The sequence below is a fragment of the Acanthopagrus latus genome, chromosome 22 (assembly GCF_904848185.1).
Source record: "Acanthopagrus latus isolate v.2019 chromosome 22, fAcaLat1.1, whole genome shotgun sequence".
NCBI lineage: Eukaryota > Metazoa > Chordata > Actinopteri > Spariformes > Sparidae > Acanthopagrus > Acanthopagrus latus.
Window position 1 is genome coordinate 16,732,416 of NC_051060.1, and position 8,274 is coordinate 16,740,689.

Below are 8,274 nucleotides of genomic sequence, written 5' to 3' on the forward strand. Positions count from 1 at the left end.
CCGCAGCAGATGAGGTTTCACATCATTAGCTGCAGGTGCTGCTCTCCCAAAATGTGCAAAACACGTTCACACACACACACACACACACAAACACAGCTCAGGTCATCTAAACCTTTTGTCAATTATCATCCCCAGGACATCCACTCTGGTCCGACTCGCGTACGGCAAACGGGAGTGAATCGGAGCATCAATCTGCCAGTTCCATACACTCACAGTTCCACATCTTCCTCCGTACGTCTCCGATGTTTTCAAAGATGGATCTGTCGGATGAGGAGTGGAGACACACTTATCAGTGTGTTGTCCTCGATAAGACAGAGAAGATTTGTAACGTAGCAGTGTGAGTGTGTGCGTTGCTCTCTCGCTCTCTCTCTCACTCTGACCTCTCCTCGGCCGAGCGAGTAGGAGGAAGAAAAGAGTGGCCTTGACAGAGCGAGAGGACGGAGAGGGGCGGGTGAGATGTTAAAATAAGAATTGGCGAAAAAAAGAAGGACGCCGTTGTTTTTTTTCCCCCCCCAAGGTTGCTTATTTCTTCTCCTCCACCTTTGGGCTGTCATTTTCTGCTCGTCAGACGCACACACTCCCTAAACCTGCCCGGTGTTCAGAGTGTCCTTGAGCTGCAAAAGAATTGTGAAATGAGAAAGAGAGAGAGAGAGAGAGAGAATAAGGAGGGAAATGAGAGTTGAACTTAAGATGCACTCTGAAGAGAATAAATAAAGTAGCAGTGGCAGTTTACATGCTGGAACTGTGAGTGTGCCATGGATGGACATTTTGATGCACCTGCTTTGTTTCCATCAGGCAGCAAACACCTTCACTGGATGTTAGAGTGACTGAAGATGCAGCTCTTCTAATGGTGGCAACACAATGTATGGAAACCAACTGTATGGAGGAACTAGCGAGTCATTTCTTAAAGCGAGTTTTGCATCCTAACAATACAACATCGGTGGATGTGTTTAAGGCCCGTGAGTCATTTCAGTTTTGGCCCGCCAAAGGAAAACATTTAGGCACTTCCCTGCTTTAAGAGCTTCAAATATACACTAGACTTGTACTTTAAGCAGGTAAGCTGAGGTGCAAGCACCTGACGCAACTGGAACCAAAAATATCACCAAACCCGACGTTCAAGATTGTTCTCGATATTTAATCCTGGGCCCCGAAAGGCAGAAAAAAAAAGAAACCAAAGTTAAAAGTAGCTGCTGTAGCGCAGCTCGCAGACATGAATGTAAAGACACACGTGCATGTGCCGAACACCACCTGGCTGTGTGACATTGCTCAATGTCTGGAAACCACGCAGCTGCTGCCAGTTGGGCAACTTGCACACGATTTTAACAAGTGGGCACAGAACAAGTTAACGGCAGCTTCGGTCGGTCGTCAGTTCGTTCGTTAAGTCACAACGTCTGAACCATTGCAACGGACCTTCCTCTCGATTTCCACTAAGAGGCCGTTCAAGCTTAGAAGTGGGTAAATTCAGGCATAGCTGCTTGAGAGACAGATCACTGAGCCACAACTACACACTGAATCCCAAATTCAGCTTTTCTAACTAAAAGGGAAGATAGGAGAGTAACCGTAAACCACTTTAAAACATCTGAGGGACCCACTCGGGTGACATAATAAAGCGGAAGCGTGTGGCTTTTGAACAGAAGATTGATTCATCAGTAGATGCATCATGTGATCACCTTCCAGCCAACAGTATATCATCTCCCTCCATTTTCTTGGTAATCTTGATGCTGCCTGTCTCGGTGCCGCCCCCCCGGCTGACATGATAAGCACGGGCCTCATTAGTCTTTTTAATTGGTCCAGATCAGATGTAGTGAGCCGGTCTGCGGTCTGGCCGCATGCCAGGCTAAAGTAAACCGACCCAATGGAAACACTGTACAGGCCGACCAACAGATCACAGAGTGTAATGTCGTGCCTGAACCAGAGAGGAATTCATGGCACACAGAGTTGGGGTTTTTTATCTTTAATGAACACTAGTGAGGTCAAATTAAACTTTTGAGCTTGTGTAATGTCTTTTGTCATATTCTTTAAAAATCACACCCCGGAATCCATTTCCAAACACATGTACTCCCTTCACTTGACAGCTTGTTGGCTTTCTCCTGCCAGAAATCTGAAAGTGAATCAAATGTTAAAACGTGACCTCGCCCACGAACGTTTCTGTCTCAGTCCTTTTACAAAATCATGACAACTCCCACGATTCCACACTACTGTACTTACATCTTTTGTATTGCTTTGATTGCTCCCCTAGTGGCAGAAATGACGTACTGCGCGTTCAAAGTTCTCATGAGGTCAAAACCAACGTGTAAATGTTCTCAACACATATGTCTTGCTCTATATCCTACCTATATGCCAATATAGTGTATATATACACTTCTGGGTAGAAAACTGCTGCATCACACATTAGCACATGATTAGTACATGATGTTATTTCAGTGTATACATCTAATTCATCTAAAATCCATGCCTGATGCTTTCATCTAAATAATAGCAACACTTTCACTTATGTGAGGCTGGAGAGCTAATTTACAGGCAGGGCCACAGATGCAGAAAAAGGCCGCTTGAATTCAACCAAACTAGCAGTTAGCATAACATGTCGCTGTTGTAGAAAAAAATGCTAACTACGGCTAACCACCTACTCTGGATAGCTAGCTTTATTTGTTGTAAAAAGAAAAATGTTAACTAAGGCTAACCAGAAACTCTGGACCACTAGCTTTATTTGTTGCTGAAATAAATGCTAACTAAGGCCTCCCAGTGAACACCTGCAATCCTCTTAAAATGACAACAACAACCAGTCACAGTATCGAGGTGATTTATGGAGTTTCCTGATGGGCAGATACCACTACGCGCTAACTGCTGCTAAATGTAGCTGCCTTTAGGAAGTCAACAATGCGGTTACTATATTCCCTGACGTCAAACTGGCCTCTGTCTTCTCGGTCTGGCTAAGTTCATGGGAGAGTCTCATATTTAGCATTCTAAAGCACTTATCTGGTCACTCATAAGTGATATAAATAATAGAATGTATTCTAAATTAACATTCGTGCTAACATTTGGAATTTTTTTTAATCTACTGTTTAAGTTTGGTACGCTGTTCTGTTGGTGTGCATGTGTGACAGTGTGTGCTCAGGCGCGCACGTGTGGATCAGCGAATGTATATGAGTGTGTGTGTGTGTGTGTGTGTGTGTGTGTGTGTGTGTGTGTGTGTGCGTGCATCGTGGCGTCTATAGCTTGCAGGGAATCCATCAAAGCTTATCATTATAAGTAAACATGACAGAGTGGACAAAATGTCTTGTGCGCCGCCAGGCCTGCTATCTGACCACAAGCCATATCTGCGATGATGGACTGATGTGGCGCTGGCTTGGACAAACCAGAGTCTGAGTGTGAGAGTGGGAGTGCACCTTTTTCGAGCGCACACATATACACAAGAAGGCACACATCAAACGGCGTACACATGTAGACACTCAGACACAGTAAGCACACACTCGAGTTACCTTTAACATGGCCCTTATATCTTCTGCCTCTCTGAGGAATATTACCTTTGCAGCGCATGAAAAGTTGACTTATCGCACGATCATAAATGAGCCGACGGGGTCATAATTCATACGGGAATTTATTGTGGTTATTTATTAGTCGCCGGTTGATGGGGCTCATAGTTTTACCTACGAGTTGAGCAGAGGCTGCCGTGTTTCACCAGAAAAGTGATGGTTACTGTACAGGACAGGCCTCTTTTTTTATGGCAGATGAGATCAGAGGAGAGTTAAGGAGTTAGTGAGGGAGATTTATTAGTAACTTTAGCTAATAGCTCAAGATCTTTACTCATTATCACGGCTTCACTAAGCATAAATATAGACCTCTGTTTCTTGTGAGCAAGGTATGTGAAGTAGAAGTCAGGAAATGATTCAGAAAATGTCCGCACCATTAGAATTTGTAGCTTTTTTTTGCATTTGCCAAAGGTGAGGTTGGCTGCATGTGTGTGTGCTGAGGTCAGCCTGTGTGTTCCTCGACTTGTTACAACACCACTGATAAGCAGGGTAAACAACCATGCGCTGTTTGCTCCTCTACCACGGCCATGTGATCAAAAACACTGATGAGAGGCCGTCCGTGTGGTTGACAGGGGTGATATAGTGCTCATGTCCATCTCTCCGTCAGGTTCCCTACAGCCGTCTGCCCCTTTCCTCGAGGTGTGGCTCCCGCACTGTCTGGGCATTTAGCTCTAAGGACGAAAAACCCCGACGTTGATAACCTCTCCCCCTGCCGTTCAGTTCCTGGGTCAAAGGTCATGGCTGCAGTGCCTCAGCTGACTTGGCAGATTGACAGTGGGTGTAGTGGCACTGGATGGTATACAGTATAGAGTGTGTTTCAAGTCATGTCTCCATCACTTTCGTTCCCTTCCCTGTCTTTGTTAACTGACTAGTCGCCAGTGTGTGTGTGGAGGGTGTGTGTGTGTGTGTGTAAAGGGGGGGTCATTAACCTCACAGCAACCTACGAGGTGGTCTTTTAGTCACTCCTGACTCTCCTAGACCACCAAGGAAGTGGTAAACGTGTCTCCATCACATCTAAAGTATTGAATGATGCGTCACACCCAAGGGTTGTAAAGAGTTATAAAAATGAAAAAGCAATATTCCCGCCCCCCTGATGAGAGCACACTCTTGAGACGGTCTGCTAAATATGGTGCTGCAATCAACAACCACTTAGCTTAGCTTAGCTTAGCACAACGTGTAAGCTACTAAGTGCATCTCCATGTCAAAGTATTCATTTAAAACTCTGGAATTGTCTTTTCTAGTAGCCTTTGGACTTTGGCATCCAAATGTACAAATCAGTTACAGCTGCTACCAACTATTTGGTCATTCAGTCAGACTTTATTAGCATACTTTTATGTATATTGTGTTGTTTTTTATTAAATTGAATTTAAAAACCATCATTTGGCTATTCAACAGCATTACGATTTTAGCATTTTAGCATTAAATGATGCATAGGCCTACCACTGTCGTGTCTGTTTGGCAAACATGACGCTACGATTAGCAGCTGGTTAGCTTAGCTTAGCACAGAGAGTAGCTGAAGTTCTTTTATCTATTCCTCTCAGGCACTGGGGTTGTTTTGCAAGTAGCCTGAAGACTTTAGTAGCCTAATGTCTAAATTGATTACAACTGCTAGCCACTGTAATTTTTTCATTCAGTAAACTTTACTAGCACAGGCCTAAAATGCTGTGATAGTTTGGTATCATATATAACAATGTGATGTGCATTGTGCTGTTTTTGTGAAACGTGATTTAAAAATCTTCGTCATCATACTGCACTTAAATCAAGTGTCCATATCAGATGTAAACCATGTCCTACCTCCTCACCCTAAAACGGTCGTATATTAACAAGCTAACATTTGCTTTGTAGGTGGTTTTAGTTAGCTGCATAGTCACGTTTGATAAACAACTACTCAGTGAAACTAGAACAACACGCATCAAGATAAAAAAAAAAAATTTAAAAAAACTGCAGCATTCTAATAGAAACCTGTTTTATTAAGCTATAAGGGACTTTTGGAAAGAAGATATACTTTCATCCTTGCATCGTCCTCAACCCAAAGCTTGTAAATCTGTCACTGATATTGGCTGTTAGGGTTTGTAAGAGGGACTCTTAGTCTTTGTTTTAACACTTGCTGTCATTAGCTCCATGTATAACAACTCTTCTTATAACATTTCTTATCCTAATTGGTTTATTGCACAACAGTCTGTCAGCATTCTTACATCTTCCCATAAACACACAGATAGTGTGGAAGAGTTTCTCAAATACGAAGTGCTTTTTTTTTCACAGGTTTGGTTCATTATAATGAACTACGACTCCCATATTTCCTATCAATTATCATTTGTGTGACATATTATTTTTTCAGTGTTTAGGTTTTGCAGCTTCTTGCTGCCACAGCGTACTTGAAGTTATCAGTGGTTGTAGTCTAAGCTAGAGGTGTATGACGTCTAAGGGAAATGATTTTAGATCTCCCCAAGGCCGGCACTGGGTCAGACCTTTGTGGGTATAGCAATTTTAAAAAGATACGAGCAGGATATTATCTTTATTTATACTGACTTTTTGAGACAGAATAAAATGGGAGCTAAACAACTTTGTTTTGTTGCTACAGTTGTCGCGCTTCTAAATTCCCCCACGCCAACAGCAGACACAGCTGATATATTATTATAGAAATCGATACTGCTTATTTCTAAATATTTTCTGAATATGGTGCTATTAGTTGGCACATACAAGAACACATATGTATCCTCAGTGGCACACATGAAAACCATATTTTATTTATACCTTTTGTTCCTTTTTTCTGCTCGTCCTGCGCTGCATAAATTCCTCTGTGTGTGTGTGTGTGTGTGTGTGTGTGTGTGTGTGTGTGTGTGTGTGTGTGTGTGTGTGTGTGTGTGTGTTTGTGTGTGCCATCCATGGGCCATGACAGGACAGTACAGTAAAAAATTCTAATATCAGAGGCTGAAATGAGACTGACTGTATACTGTACAGATCTTCTATCACACAGAGACCAGGAGTGCTGCAGATTTGATGGGCTTAGACAATTATTATAGTCCTGTCTGAGAGCCACATCTTGAAAACATTACTCACCAAAGAGTCAAAAGTTTACTAGAGCTCATCCTTGGCTTTTTTTTTTTTTTTTTTTTTTTTTTTTTTTAGTGCTTAAAAATTCGAACCTTCCCCACTCTGTCTGCCTCAACGCAATTTCCTTTCCTTGTCTTGTGTTTTTAATGCTTTCGAGAAGAAAAAGGGCAGAAAAATCTGAGATAACTTGCAATTAAAAGCTTGAATACAAATATATATCAGACAAAAAAGCAAGAGAGACAGAGCTTGTAAAAGGAGGTGGACGGCGACATTTGGGTGGCTGTCCCGTCACATGAAGGCTCTAAAGGTCTTGAAGGGGGGACGATGCTACCCAGAGCACCGGGGTCCCTGCCAACACAAACCCTGCTTCTCAACCAAACAGTCCCCCACAATCCTTTGCTCTAAGCGGGGTGGGGGGGAGTTGATGAGAGTCTGAACAGGACGGAGGAGGGACACACCGGCGCCATGGCGATCCCTAAGACAACTTATCTCCTCTCTCACAATGATAGCGCCTGTCAAAATAACTGCCAAGATACATAGCCAGCCAGGAACTGGTTAACTCCTGCCTTGTCCAATCAGAGGGCCTGCAGCCGGGGCTCTCTGTCTTTCCCCACCTCAGAGGGCTCTCTGGGACCCGAGTTCCACAAACACACATTGTCTCCGTCTCGTCGCTCTCTATCTCAAACAGGTTAGGTTTAACTAAGCTTTAATGGGGGAGATAGAGAAACCATTGCTGATTACATTTGAGTTAACGTCACAAATGTGTTGGAAATATCAGACTTCAGGCGGCACTGAAGAAATTATACGAAACCGAGGTTAAAAACACATCTCCAACACACTGTTGTGGATGCTGTTTGTTCTTTTATTTAGCTTGAAGACATGTAAAAGCTCCCTAAGCCTGGAGGGAAGTGTTTTAATACGCAATCTGTTTTATATACCTAATACAACAGGCCCTCTTCCACCCCTCTGTTTCTTCTGCCATTTGTTGTGAACTGTCGCCACCTATCGACACACTTGGTTAATGGCTCTGAGGTTGACAGGCGGTGACAAAGTCAAGTGTACTGTATTTCACGCTTTGGTTTCCAACATGAGGGATTGTTTTAAAATGGTGCAATAAGAAAATATGCCCAACATTATTCTTCATGTCATTTTTGCAGTATTTAAAGTGTGTTTTGTTCAGGCATTAAAAACATTACCAACATTGCTGAAACAGCTAAAAAAAAACACTCAATCTTTCACTCATAACACATATATAGTATATCTAAATTTATGTATTTTTAAAAAAAAAAAAAAAAGTTCCTACAAGAAACTGCTCACAACAGGCTCTGTAAATGATCTGGATCTGTAACCGTGTCATAAATACCAGAAAACACTGCTAAAGTTTTTCAACCATCTAATCTCATTATAGTCAAATGATGACAGTCATCTCTAAGGCTAATATTTCCCTAAAGAAGAAATCTAGGTACTTTTGATTTTTGAGTGAACTGTCCCTTTAAAAACATTATCTTGTGCCGCCCCACCTAAACCGCCTTCGATATCTACGGAGTGACTGGATCGTAGTAAAAGACGTGTTCCCTGACCGGGAATCGAACCCGGGCCGCGGCGGTGAGAGCGCCGAATCCTAACCACTAGACCACCAGGGACAGCTACTTGTTAAGTTCAGGGTGACTACAAAAACAACTCCTTTTCA

General features: G+C 42.7%; 1 non-coding gene across 1 annotated transcript; it reads right to left on the reverse strand.

Moving 5' to 3' along the window:
• Nucleotides 1–8,155: 8,155 nt before the first annotated feature.
• trnae-cuc lies at nucleotides 8,156–8,227 on the reverse strand. The gene has a single exon. It is a non-coding gene; the product is annotated as a tRNA-Glu (tRNA).
• Between the last annotated feature and the right edge of the window lie 47 nt (nucleotides 8,228–8,274).